Here is an 18,585-nt window from a genome sequence, read left to right on the forward strand (position 1 = left end):
AAAACTTCATCCCTGGTGCTGCTGCTTGTCCTCTCATTGATGTTCAAGGGAGTTATTGCATGAAAGGTGAGGCAAAGTGGAGAAAAATATTGATATTGAAGAAGCACCCCTAGGGATGAGGGACACATGCTTTGTTTGTTTCAGCCACTGTCAAAAAATGAAGCTCATCCTTCAGGGAAACTGGAGAACTCACCACACTTTTTAGGAATTTCTTTTTACTTGCAGAAAGGTAGGAATTGAATCTTGTCTTTATGCATTTGGTGGCAAGCATAAGAAAAGATCAGTAAAAGAGCCAGCAGCACCTTCAAGCCTGCATTTATGCACCTGGTATAATTGAAGAAATCTGCAGTAACACCGATACGGTCTGTATCACATTCACTTTGGAAACTTTTATTCCCTGTAATCATGGGTAGCCCTTAACACCATATTTTATATATATATATAAAAGTTTTTATTTTTTTGCTCTGCCATCTCTTTTACAAGCTCATATTCCTGTTGCGACCTTTTATCTGACCACAAACCAAACTCCAAACAAAACAAAATGGCACTCCACACACACACACAAACAAAAGAAGACACCACCTCCCCCTCCTGCCATCCCACCCCTGGTTGCAACAAATATTTTTTATTGCATCTGTTACATTTTGTCTGGTGTTTCCCTCCCAGCTGTGAAACTTCAGTGTGTTTGTTCCTTTCAAAATGTTAGCTCACTTAAGTTCTCCTGCTAGTTAAATAGCAAAATTTTTCAAGCTGTCTCCTCTACTAACATATATATATCCTAATCCTGTTTTCTCTCAGCTTTCCTGTTTCTCTTTTCACACTTAAAGTTTGTCAGAGCTCCTCTTTACAGCATGAGGCTTGCCAGGCAGGGAACATGGCTGTTGAAATCTCTGAAGAAAAGTTGTGGCAAAATGCCATACCACATTGTCTGCTATACATATCAAATATTATTAAAAAAACTGTCCATTCTCCTCGGCTCTTTCACTTCTTTCCTATTTGCTTATGGGCTGTGAATTGCCTAACTGATGTTAATGTATCATAATATGTCATGTTTTGCATACACACTTTATAAAATAATTCCTATTTATGAAGTTCTTTGAGACCCTAAGGTAAATGGTTACAATGAACTCCAAGTTATTACCACCAAATTATTGTTCACTACATTTTGTGGAAATACTCTGAGGTCTTAACAGATTTATTGAAAGCAAGAGAGAATTAATTACTTATTACTGTCTTTATTTTCTGTCCTGAGATAGCAATAGGCTGGAATAAATTCCTAATTGGTGCCTGTGGCCAGCAGGCATATCCAATTTCCTTACTGAAAACCCCTACTTTTGTCGAGAAGGTTGGGACACTTGGAAAACAAACTTCACAAAGTCCTCCCTGGAGTGGTCAGGGATAGTCGACAAAGCCCCTTTATATAAACAAGAGTGACTGAGAGCATTGGCCAACACCCTTCCCCTGCATCCCACTGCATATTCTCTGAGGGATACCAAACAAGCGCAAACTTTATTTCTTTCAAAACCAATTTGTTTGAGAGTTTTATGACAATCATAGTTCGTTGCAGGGTGGGACAACCCTACCTGGGTCGTCCAATGTCAGGCTAAGGCGGGTTCCCACAGGCCTTGGCACTCAACCTCCCCTTATCTCGTTGCCCAAGTGCTGCGGGCGATCACCCAGTGCAGCTTGGGGACAGGCTGAGGAGTCACCCATTGGCCACTGCAGCCCTGTAGCCACATGTAACTTATGCCACTGCTGGATTTATTGCTGAGCTTTCCACGCAAAACCTACCTGCTTATTTCAGTCTACATTTGGATGACTTTTTTCTTTATGAAAAATGCTGTGTTGTGACAAGAGAAGCTTGCCACCAATAAAGCACCTATTTTCTTGTCCTGCACCCCATTATTACTAGAACTGCTATCTATTTTTTGTAAGTTTTTTGCATGCTACATCTTATTTAGCACCATATGGCAGAACGGTTCCTGTACTACAGATGCATACTGGGGTCTGACTTCTTTTCTGGTTCTCCTAATACCGAGGTTATTGTCACTGAAAGATTGCATGGTGTGCAGTTTATCCTAACTCTCTTGTGAATGTAAGGAGGCCTGGAATTATCAGAGCCATAGGAAGTGAATATACAGAGCATTCCCCTTTCCCTGATGACCACCTCATGGTTGCCAGTATCCCTTATACACCTCAGTGTCCTGCTTTCTCTCCGCAGTGACCAGGTGCTGGGTGTGAAGGGGGCTGGGCAGGCTAAGTTTACCTGAATCTCATCTTTGGCTGCAGAGTTTCTCTTCCTGAGACTTGTTTTTATTCTGCCTCCTTACTTAGAGACCTATTTTCAATGTCTGTGTCGTATGTGATTCCTGGAAAAGCCTGGCATATCTCAGTTACACTTATTTGTGCCTTACAATTTTGCCTACAGAGGTGAAAAAGAGTTTTTAGTCAGGGTGGGGTATTTTACTGTGAGTGGCATCAACCACAAATTATTAACTGTGGATGGAAATAAGTTGATTTCTTTTGAAGTGAGACTCCAAAATCAGTAGATGAAGACAAACAGGATATCCAACAGGTGGAGAGTAGATGCAGACAAATAGAAAAGTCCAACATACTATCCATAAGGCTGTTATAGTATTTCTTCACCTATGCATTGTTTTTTTCTTTCCCTTCCCTTAGTTGCACTCCATCAGTTGTTAATGGCTGGTTTGAGTGTGCCATAAGTTAATACGTTCCCCATAGAGAACAGTGGCAGAATAAAAATATACTGATTACTGTACTGGTGTGAAACAAAAGAGCCATGAGTCCAACACGTCGTCTCCAGTGGAAAAGAATGTGAATTATTATAAAGGTAAAAACTCTCCATGTACCTAATTGCACAATATTGAGGCAGGGGCAAAACATTATTTCTGAACTCAACTGAGTATTAGCTTATTAGCTTGAGTGTGAGGAGTGGGGGCACAATTTTCCTTGTTTGATCTCATAGTTGCATAATCATAAGCACTATGTCTAATTGATATTGATGGTTGATCTTAAAACATGCTCTTCTTTCAGGGATTCAGGTACAACTATAAGATTACAGAGGGATTTCTACCCAGATATCTTTTCAATTATTAAAAATGCTTGGTCTGTGTTATTGATTACTCTCCTAACACAGGCAGGGAAGGACCTGTTCTTTTAGTCAGCTCCCCTATTTGTTGCCGTGTCAAATTGCTCCTGAAAAAAGTTACCTTTGAAAGCTTTGTTTTTCTTGCTTTTACTTAAAGACGTAACAAGTTTCTTCTGCTTGGGAAATACCCAAGGTGTGTTTGGGAAATACAAAATAATATTTGATGCAGAATGCTTCCTGGAGTTTGGAGTTGTCACTTTTTTTTATTATTATTATTTTAATTTTACTTATACTTTAGAAATAAACCTGCCTCACAGAAAGGCACTTGTTTCACTAACATCGACAAGCGTAGGTTAGCATAGAAGTCAACGTTTGATAAACCAGAGTATTTGTAATATCACAAAAATTAATGTAAACAAAAATATTCTCCTAGAAAATATTTTCCTGGAAAACCTGCCAAGATTTATAGAATATGTCTGTCTTGACGAAGCGAGATCAAATAAACCCCTACCTTGCAGTGAACAGCTGCAGCTATTTTAAACTGAAGTTAAACAAGCATGAAAAAAATCCGAACAAGGCATGAAAAATAACTCCATGGAAAAAAAAAGCCGAACTAATTAGAACCATAGAATAGTTTGGGCTGGAAGGGACCTTAAAGATCATCTAGTTCCAACTAATTAGCCTGATACTGCACAACCCGCAGGGACACGGGCAGATCCCCGCGGCGACTCGCTGATGACTCGGATAAGTGGCCAGGCCACACCTTCCCTGTGCTGCATCCATGTGCGGGGATGCAATTCCTGACCGTTTGCCTCCACCGGCCTCTTTTTCATTTATTTTATTTTTTTTTCCCCTCCTCGGGAAGCTCCCCGTGCACCCGCAGCATCGCGCAGTCGCGCAGCACCTGTTCCCTCCCCGGTGTGTGACAGCAGCGAGGACACAGGTAGGGGCTCGGGGGGATGGTGGGGTCACGATGAGCTTTGGGGGGATGCACAGCCGATTTGGGAGGGGTGCACAACCGCTTTGGGGGGTGCACAGCCGGTTTAGGGGGGATGCACAGCCGCTTGGGGGGGTGCACAGCTGCGTTGGGGGGTGCACAGCCGCTCTGGGGAGTGCACAGCCTGTTTAGGGGGGGTGCACAGCTGGTTTGGGGGATGCACAGCTGGTTTGGGGGTGCACAGCCGCTTTGGGGGGGTGCACAACCTGTTTGGGGGCTGCACAGCCGCTCTGGGGGGTGCACAGCCGGTTTAGGGGGGACGCACAGCCACTTGGGGGATGCACAGCTGGTTTGGGGGGTGCACAGCCTGTTTGGGGGCTGCACAGCCGGTTTAGGGGGGATGCACAGCCACTTGGGGGATGCACAGCTGGTTTGGGTAATGCACAGCTGGTTTGGGGGGTGCACAGCCGCTTTGGGGGGGTGCACAGCCTGTTTGGGGGCTGCACAGCCGTTCTGGGGGGTGCACAGCCGGTTTAGGGGGGACGCACAGCCACTTGGGGGATGCACAGCTGGTTTGGGGGGTGCGCAGCTGCTTTTGGGGGGTGCACAGCCTGTTTGGGGGCTGCACAGCCGCTCTGGGGGGTGCACAGCCGGTTTAGGGGGGATGCACAGCCACTCGGGGGATGCACAGCAGCTTTCGGGATGCACAGCCGGTTTTGGGGGGTGCACAGCTGCTTTGGGGGGGTGCACAGCCTGTTTGGGGGCTGCACAGCCGGTTCGGGGCGCCAATCCCCCCTCCTCCCGGCGCCAGCCCCGCCCTCGGTCCCGCCCCCCCCCGCCCATTGGGCGGTGGCGCCCGGGCAGGTGCCGGTGCGCGGCGGGGGCTGCAGCAGCGCCCGAGGGGGGAGGCAGCATCATCATCATCGTCAGCATCATCATCAGGAGCAGCAGCCGCAGCCTCGAGCTGTCGCCGTGCGCTGGCCGGCCCGGAGCGGGTCACCCGCGCCAGGTGGCTCCTCGCAGGTGTCCGCCCGCCCCGCTCCTCCTTTGCGGGAGCGACAGCGGCGCAGCCGCCCGCCCCCGGCTCTGCCCGCACCCCCAGCCTTGCGGAAAGTTGCTGCCCGACAGCTCTTTCGGCGCAGCCTTCGCCCCAGGGTGAGCACGGGCTGGGGCTGGGGAGGAAGAGGGGGGTCCTACGGCAGCGCCTTCGTCTGCTGGAGGGGGGATGAACTGGGGGGGGGGGGGGCGGTATTTGGCTTCTTTTCATCACCGACCGTGTGTCTGAGTCGCTTTGTGGCGTTCTGCGTACAGTGGGGTTGCTTGAGCACCGTCACTGCAGTACATCATCAGCATCAATCATCATCATCAATTATTATCATTATTTTTATAGTGTCTTACTCTTGGTCAACTTCCACGCAGGCACAGGGAGGGTTTGGTCGTGGCGCTCTCTCTACCCCCTTTCCTGGGGAGCATCCTGCCGTGCCGTGCTTGTAAAATTTATGCCTCAGACAGAAGCAGCGTGCGTTTTCCTAGTATCAAGGTCAGTTTATTGTAACTGCTGTGGAACGTACCATATGGCTCGAGCTGACTTTTCTTAGGGAATGTAATTAAGTAGGAGCGTGTGTTGTGCTGGGGTTTGCGCTGTGTTTTAGGCGAGCGTAACCAAATTAGATCACAAAAAGCCTTAGAGTGCATGAGCGTGTCTGCAGCTATGTTAACGGTGTCTAGCGATCTAGGTGGTTTTTGCAGTATACCTATGGCTGTACTGTTTCTTGCTTTTCTGAATATCTGGGTAGCTGTCTTGCTGTGAAGCCTAGAGTTTGTTAGAACAGGCACAGGAAGGATTTCAGCAATAAAGGCTTTTACTCCTTCCTCTGATAGCCCTTTTTGTGGAAGGCTAGAGAGGGAAAGGAAGGAGAGATAGTTTAGTTCTCCTACTGCTATACGTTTTTCTGACGTTGAGGGAAGTGGCATCAAGCTGGACAGGCTTTTATAGTTGCTTATTAATGGTGATAGTGGTTCCCCATGAGCTGCATTGGGACCACTGACTGTCCCTGCAGCTGAACGTCAGATGCTAATGCTGGCTGCTTACTTCCAGCTTTAGAAAGCGAACAGAGCAGTGTGAAAAGCAGAAGGTGCTGTATCTTGTGTGTAATCCCTCAGGTTACTGCCTTAACCATCATTACACAGGTACTGGATTGTATCAGAGTATATTTACTGATGCCTTGTGCCTTATGTAGCTTTCCTATGGAATTTGTCAGATAACTTAGTAAAATGCATATAGCAATTACAAGCAGGAGAGAATGATTTTCAGCAGCTGTGATACCTTAATTACCAGTGAGAACTCCCAGATGTCAATTCCACCCCAAGAGCCCTAAGATGAGAGGTACTTAAAAAAGAGCACTGCCCTGTGTGACAGGACTTGCATCTTGAACCTGCTGCTGCTGGAAGGAACACAGTGTTGTCCTTTCAGATAGTTTCATGCTTTTAACAGGCTGCCTTCATCTGAACCAGCACCATCTAGGAGCGATGCAAGATCAAGAAAGCTAAGCTAAAACTTTGGTTTATTTTCCTGAGTTTGTTTCCTGCATCTACCCTAAACTGATGAATGCAGCTGAGTGCTCTAGAACTGATTGCTAAACCAGGCTTTTGGATTATATAGGGTGTACCCGAGTGTATGAACAGAGTAGGAATTCACCTTTTTCACTGATCAGTTGTAGTAAACAGAACGCTTGAAGAACTTTTACTTAAACGAAGAAAAAACAACCTCTAAACTATGCATGGGTGATGCTGAAGAAAAGCTGTATATACCAAATGTGCTGTTGTTCATAAACAGTGTGTCTGTATGAAAATGTGACTCCTTTGTATTGCTGCCAACATTAATATGCCCTATTGTTATCAGACTGGAAACTGCTGTTTGGCAGCATAAACCACCTTAACTTGTCCTTGGGAAGTTGGACAAGTTGAAAGAAAATAGTTGAATGTAGTTCCATGGAAACCATAGGGACAACTTTTTCTCTTTGAGAAAACTCATTTGGTAGTTCGAGTGGGCTGATCCAGCCTTTCTGTGGAGTGCTTTATTCACTTGCCTTTTGGATCCACATAGGTTATTTAGTAGATAAATTTTTAGAGCTAATAAAGGCTTCTGGATTACCTGTGAGCCACTGACTGGCAGAAAATAAACCAGCCCCAGGTTTCTTGTACTTGGAGGTTTATAGTAGTTTACTATCAAAAGAAGCTTATTGGACTTAATGGGAAGATACCTATGATGTTACAGTGTGGAATGAAGCACTCCATAAAATTGCTTAAATTACTGAAGAAACCTGAACTTTTCTCTATGGCATAAATAGGGTATTTTGTAGAAGGCTAAATACGGTGTAATTTGGTAAGGTTTCAAGCCAAGTTCTATTTTTATGTATCTCTCTGAGACTGGGCAAAGATCCCTGTCTCCAGACTTCATGTGAATTTACACAGACCTGAGAGAAAGACCCCTTATATGTTAGATATTCCGAGTCTTGAAAATGAAAAAATTAGACATATTGTGGTGGAAAGCAGTTCAATGAATCACTTTGCAGCCTTAGCCTAGGTGACCAGAGTATAAGAACTGCAGTGGCTTGACTGGTCAAAAGCAAATATCAACATTATTGCAATAATGAAACATTTTTAGATCTTATGGATGCTCTTTTGGGAATAGGAACACATTAAATTTCCAGACCAATATGCATTAGATTTCAACAGCAGAGCAATTTGCTTTTTCTTTTTTTTCTTCCTTTTTTTTTAAAAGAATATTATACTAACAAAAACCTCTATCTTGCAGATGTTTACTGGCCAATTACTTTAAGTGGTGGGTAAAGGAAATGATCTCTTGTTACTTCCTATTACCTATATGCTTCATTTACCTATTGATCAATTAATGATCATGAAAGAAAAAATAATATTGATGTTTGATACTCAGATTACTGCAGTTATTACTATTTACAGGTAATTTTAAGGTTTAAAGCATTACCATAGGAAACTAATTTCACATTCTTCAAGGCAAAGTACATCTCCAAATAAAATGCCACCTACTGAAGTGGAGGAGCTAACCACTGCAGAGATTAATCTTGAAGATGAGACACTTTCAGTGGCATTGTCTCAAGTTGACTCATAGTAATCAATTAAGTAGTCTTCCTGAGTTTTGTTGGTGCTGGCTGGCAGTTGGTAAGGGAAACTCTAGCCTGTCCTACTGCTGAAGAACCAAGCTCAAGTTCTGCTGTGCAGCAGTTCAAAAAAATCTTCTTCTTCAAAAGGTAATTTTGATGTGGTTTTCTTCTGTCCCTCTCGCGCTGTGTGAACAGGGTGTTGTGTCACAGGGCCATCCAAATAGAAAAGTGTTGGTTTGTGCCGTTGTCGCTAATTGCTGCAATGTGGATGTTTGGCATATCATCTAAGTGTTGTTGATAGAGATGTAGCTAACACTGTCTGAAATGCATCAAGTTGGAGAGTGAATCTATTATTTCTAACCATTCTTAATCTTGCAAGAGGTTGATTCTTTTTTTTTTTTTTTTCCCCTTAAGAGAACTGAGCCCTCTGCTTCTCAGTGGTCATCCCCAGGAGTGCTTGGTGTACCTTTCTGGAAGTTTTCTCAGTGCTTGCATGTAGGTGTTATGTGTGCTTTGACATTTGTTTGACAGATCATTTGGATTTAAGTTAAAGTATAGTGTATGAATTGGGGAAACCCAGGTTTTAAAATAATTGAAAGAGGTTTGGGAGGATTCTAAAAGGTGTAATTTGGTAATGTTGGCTTTTACAGCCTCAGCTGGACTTGATCTAAAAGGCAGTGCCAAAAGTTGTCCCTAAGTTAATCGCTGCAAGCACAGAAGTCATGGGTTGAATCCCAAATGAGAAGAAAACAGTTCACCTGAGAGGAAGATCAGCCTGATTATTCCACGACCCCCGCCCCCGCCAAACACTTCTCTTCTGATGTTTAATGATGAGGCTTCAGACTCCTGTTCCAGGGTAGTTTCACAGATTAAAAAGAGGGGAACCAATGCCTGAAATACTATGAACTCTGGTTCCACACGTGATTAAGTGAGCTGCATCTCCTCCATGAAAATGTCACTTATGTCGTCATGGTAGGTGAAGAATATGTAAGATTGTGCTTTCATTTGCAGGAGCCAAGTTGGTGTCAGTGCTGTATCAGGGTCCTGAAGACCTGTTATGATTGTTACCGAAAATCTAAAAATTGGGATAAGCTAATGTGTAGAGGTCTAGAAACGGGAATTTTCTTGGTAAAGCTGACATTCTTCATGTAGGTTCATCAAAGGAGTGTGCTATTTCAGTGTACTGATAATACTACTTTGATCTTCAAGAGTGGGCCCTAGTACAGTGAAGTTCTTTAAAAAAAAAGTTAATTAAGTACAGTGGAGTCCTAGCTAGTTCTTGAAGATGTTGGCTTAACTTGATTAAGTTGATGAATGCTAGTTTCTGTAAAACTCAAAAAGGATTCTGTGCTGGCTGGATGATTGTCTAAACCTGTAAGAGGATGAACTGCTTTGGTTCCTTAGTTTAAACTAAAGGAGCTGTGAGAATGTTCCAGTTTGAATCCAAATATGAGAAAGCCAGCAGTCAAAGTGTGACAGTAAAGTTGACCTGTGAACTTCAGAAAGTGCCTGACTGTGCCTCGTACTTAAATGTAAATGTTCATTGTTTGTATAAACTTGGATCCAGAACTTCAAGTTTTGGTTTGTTTGCTAGAGCTTATATTATCTTTGTGTTGTGCACTGTCAGTATATATATAAAAAAAAATGTAGCCAAACTAGGGTCCAAAGCAGAGCCTTTTCTAAACAGAGTCTAGAGTAGGTCCCAATGTCTACAAACTAATCCATGAACTACACCACTTGACAGATTAACCCAGCTCCTAGTTTGGTTTTCAGGAGTTTTCTACGGCTCTGACTCTATTTTACTCTTGGTTTATGTCCCTTGAATTGTTTAGATAAACATTTGTTAAAGACAACCTGCTTCTGAAACCCTTGTTTCCATGCATGGAGCAAAAGTTGTGTGTCAACCAACTACAGTTCATCACTACGTCTCAGTGAAATGAGATGTGGTACAGATGTGAATCCTTATTATCGTATTTCTTATGACTCTTGCTTGTTCTGGCATAAATAAGGCTTAGAAGCATTTTGCAGGTGTCGGTGAACACAGAAGGTAGTCTGACATGATTTTTGGTTTTTATTTTGTTCATTTACTTGCTAATCTATAAAATTCAGTAATTTGCAGTGGGGTTTTCTGTCAGGGGTTTGAGTTATTGAATTATCGGTGATTTGCTGTATTAAATTTGTTTTCACATCTGGCAGCACTAGAGAATATTACCTCATTGTAGCGACTGTTGTTGGAAGCATTTTCGTACCTCTGAAAGTAGAATTTCTGTCTCTGGCCTAGTCCTGCAGAAATATTCTCTCAGTCAAAGGCTAGTTCTTGGATCAGACGTAAGGGTATGCTGATGAGTGATATTTAGTAAGAGGGGTGCAGGATTTCAATTAGAGCAACATATGTTATGGGGGAAAAAAATCCATTTCGTTCTGTACGAAACTTTAAATATGCCTGTGATGTGTTTGCAAATTCGTTGGATTTATATTATGGATGTTTTGGTGGCAGTTAAGCAATTAACTGTTTACTTTTGTAGTTTGCATGGGTTGTTCGCAATATGGCTTTAAAGTTGTGATGAGATTCTTAATTTATCATAACCCTTTAGCCTGTATTATTCAAATGCAAAATTAAATTTATATGCAGGTGTGAAATGTTTTGGGCTTCCAGAGCTGTTTGCGATTTTACAAAAGCTTCACTTCTTCACTCAGTGTCTTCTTCCCCATATTTGAAGGTATGAATAACTGATGAGAAGCCTTGGCACTACTTTATGCAGTAGTAATGCTTTGGCATCCTGAACTTGCAAATATACTTGGACATATATTTTCTTGGTTTTGTTGAATGTTGCCTGTAGGATGCTCCTCTTTAGATGTTCTTACAAACAGTGAATGCTGTAGCAGTGGGTAAGGCGTTTAACTTTTAAATGTTGTCACATGCTGTTTCACAGCTCATATAGCAGTAGACCACCTGTATCGTTCAGTGTCTTCAGGCCATATAGGAAGTGGGATGCTGGCATCTGAAATTAGGGATCTGCACAGGAATTTCCCGAGTTGTGTGCTCTTATATACTCCTCCACGAGGAGGGAGATAAATATTTGAGCTTTTCCACGCTCAATGTAGTGTTGAACCTGATGCTCTTTCTGTGTGCACGTATTAGACTGCTACATAGATAAAGTGAATGTTCCTTTCCCTCTCTGCATCATAAAATGAAACAGAAACTGCCATTGATTCTTTGAAGACACAGAGAAGGATTTGCTTTTTCTTTCATCTCCCTTCACTCTGAGTAGTTCATTTGAGGGCCATAGATTGTAAAATGCTGAGACTGACAGGTGTCTTAGGAGAAGAATGTGGTATGTGTAATGTAACACAGGTGGGTGAATTTATTTTTGCAGTATTGTATTGTGTTGTTGAATGTATTTTTCACTCTTGAGCTAACGCTGAGGAGAGAGGTAGGAATACAAATGAGCTTTTTGTTTAGTATTTTCTTCATGCTGGCTTGAGCTTAGGAAGTACAGTGTGAAGACTGATTTACTAGGTGTGGTCTGATTTTGGGTTTGATGGGAAGGTAGAGGAAGGGACGTGACTCTGTTCAGTGACTGCTGTTCTCTTTTTGCAGGGAGCCTGGGTACATAGCAGTAAGCTCTGAGCTCCTCTTTGCAAGGTGGGCATCCAAAGTGAAGCCTTTTCAGTCTTAAGGTCACAGGTGCACAAATCTCTGGTTGTGCTGGGCAATTTGGGATCAGTTGCATGCCCTAAGCGTATGTGCTGGCTTTCTTCCTGACCTGTGATGGTTTATCTTGGGCTTGTTGACAGTCCATTGCAGTAATAAGCTGCATTTCATGCTTTAGATTGAAGGCACGTGGAAAAGACACCAATCATCCAAAGTACAATGGTGTGTCAGCGCATTACTGATCCAGTTTTGTCTTTCTGTCTCCTCATTTCGGGAAGAGTAACAGTCAGTCTCACACAGTCAGAATACTGTCAGATGCATCACTCGACTACTCATTCTTCCCTAAGACAGTTGCTACTAAACAGAGAAAATAGAGCTTGCCTAAATTCAACATAAACAAGGGAAGATGAGACTGAAGTAAAACGAGCGGATAGAGTAACTAGGAAGCCAGTGCCAGAGGAATACGTGCTAACAGTGTATGCCAGGTGACCTATGTTATTTAGCAGTTGTAGGGCATATTCTGGTTATTCTGGTTATAGCCTTTCCTCTAGTTAACTGTTACCAGCGGGAAGATTATTCTGGTCAATGAAATTGGGTTTTATGTTACGTTTTGAATTCCCTCTGGGATTTATGCTTCTGGATCAGCTGTAGGCCAGATACATAGATACAAAATTGTAATGATTTATTATTAAGATTTTCATTAATATGACATTTTTTTGTAATCTGTCAAAGGCTGATAACAGAAATTAAGTGCTCCAGTGTAATCTTTAGTTTTTTCTCTGTAAAAATAAGATTTTTTTGATATATAAATAAAATTGCTTCAATTTTTTTAGAAGCAGTTTAATATGCTGTGTTCTGTCTCTGGAAAAGTGCCATCATTAAGTGAGAAATCCCATTCTTTTTAAAATAAAATGTGAGTTTAGTGGAGCTTTTCTGTTTCTGCTGTTTCATATTCATTACTTAAAATAATGTAAAATACAAAAGCAAGAATCATAGAATAACCAGGTTGGAAGAGACCCACCGGATCATCGAGTCCAACCATTCCTATCAAACACTAAACCATGCCCCTTAACACCTCGTCCACCTGTGCCTTAAACACCTTCAGGGAAGGTGACTCAACTACCTCCTGGGTAGCCTGTTTTGAAACTCCTGTTTATTTCCAAAATTAAAAACCACACATTGCTAACCTTTGACCTTTTAAAATTTAGAGTTTTCCCCATTATAGTATAGAATCATAGAATGGGTTGGGTTGGAAGGTCATCCAGTTCTAACCCCCTTGCCATGGGCAGGGACAACTTCCATTAGAGCAGGCTGCTCACAGCCCCATCCAACCTGGCCTTGTACTCTATGGATGGGGAATCCACGACTTCTCTGGGAAACCTGTTCCAGTGCCTCACCACTCTCACAGGAAAAAAATTCTTCCTAGTATCTAATATAAATCTTACCTCTTTCAGCTTAAAACTTCTACCCCTCCCCCTGTCATTGCGCTTCCTGATAACGAGTGCCTCCTCATCTTTCATATAGGCTCTCTTTAAGTACTGGAAGGCTGCTATAAGGTCTCCCCAGAGTCTTCTCTTCTCTAAGCTGAACAAGTCCAGCTCTCTCAGCCTGTCCTCATATGGGAGGTGTTCCAGCCCTGTGATCATCTTTATGGTCTCCTCTAAACTTACTCTACCAGATCCATGTCCTTCCTGTGCTGAGGACTCCAGAAATGAAAGCAGTGTTCCAGGTGAGGTCTCACAAGAGCAGAGGGGCAGGATCTCCTACCTCAACCTGCTGGCCACATTTCTTTTGATGTAGCATGTCCCAGCACTCTTCTAGACAAGAAGTACAGATGGTTATTGTAGGAACTTGCATTAATAAGGAACATTTTTCCCAGAAGAAACTAAGTTAATTTCATGATTCTTTTAAAAAACCTGCTGCTTCACAAGCCACATCCCCTAGTGAAACATACCTAACTTTGCTCAGGAACTTGCAAGCTGTTTGGTTTGCTAAATAAATCCCACATAAAATTAGTACAAGGCTGAAAGGAAGATAATTTTCTGCTTTGGTTACAGACAGGAAATGTGTGCAGTTAAATCTGTGTTAAAATCACTGTGGGTACAATGAGTAACATTCTGTCCAAGATTTTGTCTTGCATCTCATTTAAAATGTGGCATGCTAGATACAAGATCTCATGCTCAAGTCAGTTGGGCTGTGCTTAACTTTTCATCTGAAGAGGTGGCTTTGGATTTCCTATATTTTCCCTCTTGTCATTTTGGAACATTAGTTTATTTCCACTGGAAAAGGAAGAATATGCACAATGTTGTTTACTACAGCTTCTAGACTTTCTTGGAGTTTAAAAAAGATTAAGAAATTTGTGTTTGTTTATGCCTTATTTTTGTCTTAATCATGTGCTACTTGTAGAAGGAATGACTTTGGACTTGCACAGTGATGTCCCTTAATTTTTTTTTTTTTTAATCTGACTTCTGTTCAAATTTGAAGCACAAGAATCTCCTTTACACTTTCAACACTCAGACCTTATTTTTGTCATCAAATGATGTGTGTGACACTGTAAAATTTATATTTGGTATATTATGACATTTGTATAAAAAAATATAGCGTAGTGACCTTGTGCTGGCAATGTGATCACTTCTTGTGGATATTCAGTAAACAAACTTTTTTTTTTTAAAAATATATATCAGATGTGGTGAAGGAGTTCATCTGTGGACGAAGTCCATGTCTTCCTTTTTTGGCTTAGGAAGATGACTGTCTTTTATAGTTCAAAAGGGCAAAATATTCATAAATAAGATTGCACGAAGAATTTCTTAGTCTTAAAAGACTTGAGCAGAAGTTGGTCAAATGCCAAACTATAATGACAAGACAGATCGAACAGGATTATTTAGGTCTTAACAGTCTGCTGAAGTGGGTAAAGACGAGTTGGTTGGCAACAGAATCAAAGATATAATTACTGGAAGGGTTTTTTTCTTCTCAGTTTTCTACCTGGAAAATACTAGAAGTGGTAGAGTAGCAGAACAGAATAGTGAAGCTCTGGTGTTTGGTGGCTGAAGCTGGGACTATGTGAGGGACTATTTCCATATGAAATATTTCAGTTACACATAGCTGTGTTGTGGAAACAGATGAAATCTCAAATTTCTTTAGAAATGGAAAGTATTGTAGTATATTCTTGTTTGCAGTGCCAGAGCATTGGAGAGATCTTTTCCAGATACATGCTGAATAGCTTCCCCTCTTGGGCAGTGCTCCCAGCATCTCCTCTTTGAAAGATGCTCTAGTCCCTTAATCATCTTTGTGGCCCTGATGCAGCACTCCAGACTCAGCCTTGCCAGCGTGGATTTCTTCACTACAGGATAAAGCTAAGATGTCTGTTTTGTACAATACTCAGTGTGACCACTTGCATAATTAAATTTATAATGCGGCTCTTTGTCAAGCAGAGAATCTGTTTTAAATGTTAGTTGGTACTAGTTGGCTTTCTTCCCACCCTCCTATAATGTTAATCTGCTGAGAATGCAAGTCCAAACAGCTTAGCTGTCATATGAGTGACTAGGAAATATGCTTCTTGCCCTCATTTTTTGTGGTGATACTCTTGCCCATTTTAAAATTTAGAAGAATTGCTTGCAGCTCTTGAAAAGCTTTTCATTTTCATGTTGTTCTGTGGGGGTTTTATGGTTGTTTTGTTGGGTTTTTTGTTTGCTTTCTTAAAGGCTATATTCAAGAAATGTTTGTTATGTGGAGGTTTTAATTAGATTTTAAAACAGACTGTAGTAAATATAATGATTACAGTATTACTCAAACAATATCTAGTCATATATTGTAAGCCTAGGCTTTCCTGTTAGAATGTGTTAATTTGTTGAGCAAAAGTTTTCTAGGGAATGATATTATTCCTTGTAATGGCTCAGAAAGCTTAAATTTTGCAGTCAGTTTGAAACTTAGTGAAGAAGTATTACTTATGAAGGTAAACACCTGAACAGCCTCATGTAAGTTATTTCAGTTGAGGCCAAAAGTTATTTTAGGCTGAGAAACTGTTCTGATGTTATTTTTTTTAAATGTAGCTTGTTACATTTCCTCTAGAGGATTTGCCTTTATGTATTTCCAAAACACATAATGTGGACCTACTGGAAAAGAAGACATTTAAGCATTGTTTATAAATATTTATAAACTGCTGTGATACTCCCAGATCAGAGGTGTTTTAGCAAAGTGATCAAAAATTACTTCCTGGGAAAAAACCCACATGCGTTCCCTAAAGGTTAATGGAATATTGGAATGCAGACTGAGAGTCTTGCAGGTAAATAAACCACATGAGAATCAAGCATTAAAGGTGCTGGTGATTCTAAGGTATTTGTATGCTTGAAATAAAGCTTTTGCTGACCTAAGGAAAAAAAAAATCAGAAGTAGCAGGGCTACCTGCTTACCCCCAGATTTTTGGAATAAATTTCTTCTTTCTAATATATGCTTATAGTTGGCAATGATGGCTGAATCAAAGGGATAATTTTCTTTATCCGTTGGACCACAGATTATATATGTGAAAAAAACAGAATCACAGAAGTATTTAGGTTGGAAAAGACTTTAAGATCAGAGTCCAACTGGAATCCTAACGCTGCCACGACTGCCATTTCATAGAATTAAGATTGGAAAAGATCTCCAAGATTGAGTCCAACCCTGAACCCAACACCACCATGCCTGCTAAAACATGTCCTGAAGTGCCGCATCTACACATTTTTTTTGCACACTTCCAGGGATGGTGACTCCTCCTCTTCCCTGGGCAGCCTGTTCCAATGCTTCACCACTCATTCAGTAAAGAAATTTTTTCTAATATCCAATCTAAACCTCTCCTGGTGCAACTTGAGGCCATTTCCTCTCATCCTATCACTTCTTACTTGGGAGAAGAGAGCATCACCCACCTCACTACGACCTCCTTTCAGGTAGTTGTAGAGAGCAATAAAGCCTCCCCTCAGCTTCCTTTACTCCAGAGTAAACAACCAGGTTCCCCCAGTTGTCCCTCATAGACTTGTGCTCCAGACCCTTTACCAGCTTTGTTGCCCTTCTCTGGATGTGCTTCATCACCTCAGCATCCTTGTAGGGAGGGGCCCAAAACTGAACACAGTATTTGATGTGCAGCCTCACCAATGCTGAATATAGGGACGTGATCACTTCCTTGCTCCTGCTAGCCACACCATTTGTGATACAAGCCAGGATGTTGTCGGCCTTCTTGGCCACTTGTGCACACTGCTGGCTTGTGTTCAGCCAGCTGTTGACCAGCGTTCCCAGGCAGCTTTCTGGCCACTCTTCCCTAAGCCTGTAATGTTGCATGGGGTTGTCATGACTGGACCTGGCACTTGGCCCTGTTAAACCTCATACAATTTACTTGGGCTCATTGATCCAGCCTGTCCTGATCCCTCTATAGAGCCTTCCTACCCTCAAGCGGATGTTGTCTGCAAACTTACTGAGGGTGGCCTCAATTCCCTTGTCCAGTTCATTGATACAGTTATTAAACAAGACTGGCCCTAATAATGAGTCCTGGGGAACGCCACTTGTGACCGACTGCCAACTGGGTTTAACTCTTTTCACAACAGCTCTCTGGGCTTGACCATCCAGACAGTTTTTTACCCAGCGAAGAATACACCTGTCTAAGCTACGAGCAGCCAGTTTCTCCAGGATAATGCTGTGGGAAATTTTGTCAAAGGCTTTACTGAAGTCGAGGTAAGTAACACCCACAGCCTTTCTGTCATCTGCTAGGCAGGTCATCTGGTCATAGAAGATGATCAGATTGGTCAAGAGTATTAATTTTGACAAAGTTTCCAAAAATGTTTTGATGAAGACCTGAAGGGAGAACTTACTATGAAGGTGTTACAGTTGTCAACTTGATGCTCAAGAAAAACTGGAATGATGTCTTTGATCTCCTAGTATCTTCATCATCTTGTGTCTAGGAGACAACTGTAGCCCTACCATGGACGTAGTTGCTTAAAATAGCTTTAAGCAATTGTTCAAGCAATTGCTTAAAATTAATTACTTAAAATAGTTTTAATTCCTTTTAGTTTTTATCCTGTGTTTCATCCATAAAGTGTATAAGCATGAAGAAAGTTACTTGGATAATGTCATGCTTACTTCCCTGCAGATGTGTCTTTTCTGTAGTGAAGCCCTTCCATGCTTTTAGAAAGTCAGAGAGGCCTATGCGCTGAAGTGCTTTGCATGGGAAGAGCCAAACAAGTATTCCAAAGTCAGAAGGGAAGAACATTTCCCAGGGCTCTCCCTGTTCTGTCTTTGACCTGTGGTGTGTAAGAGTAACCTGAGTGTGCCATACCTCACCATTTCTCATACTTGTCAGTACCAAGTGAGAATTTGGTAGAAGGACTGAAGGTGAAAGGACTGAGGAAAACTTTAACATTCTGGTTGAACTTTCAAGAAGATTTATGCAGGGGGTGGGGGAGCAGGGAATGATTATGTTTTAGCCAGTCTTGAATTTTGACGTACTTTCTTGGCCTTGTAAGTGGGATTAGTGAAGACTAAATACAGTTCTTTGTTTCTGTGGCACCTTTTTTCTACAAAAATCAGGGAATTTTTATTTAGAAGTACATTTTTATAGCCTTTAACTCATTGTTGGTGTTCCTTTTCAACTTCTTTAGTAACCCAAAGCACCAAGCCAAAGCATACTCTTCCACCGTAACCTTTGTTAGCAGTAAGATAAGCATGTGTCTCACTGGAGGGATCTTGTCATCTTGATTTCACCTAAGCTTCTATCTCATGT

At 41.9% G+C, this 18,585-nt stretch overlaps 1 protein-coding gene across 4 annotated transcripts in view; it reads left to right on the top strand.

The window, feature by feature from the left end:
• Positions 1 to 2,832: 2,832 nt before the first annotated feature.
• MYRIP (myosin VIIA and Rab interacting protein) overlaps positions 2,833 to 18,585 on the top strand; it is a 224,647-nt gene continuing 208,894 nt past the window's right edge. For 3 of the 4 annotated variants that reach the window (XM_069859968.1, XM_069859972.1, XM_069859970.1), the window contains exon 1: positions 5,084 to 5,201. The gene's annotated coding sequence lies outside the window, so the exon portion shown is untranslated. Of the gene's footprint in view, positions 2,852 to 5,083; positions 5,202 to 18,585 lie in introns of those variants that run through there. The other variant, XM_069859969.1, reaches the window with a different exon arrangement.

The sequence above is a fragment of the Phaenicophaeus curvirostris genome, chromosome 6 (genome assembly GCF_032191515.1).
Source record: "Phaenicophaeus curvirostris isolate KB17595 chromosome 6, BPBGC_Pcur_1.0, whole genome shotgun sequence".
Taxonomy (NCBI): Eukaryota; Metazoa; Chordata; class Aves; order Cuculiformes; family Cuculidae; genus Phaenicophaeus; species Phaenicophaeus curvirostris.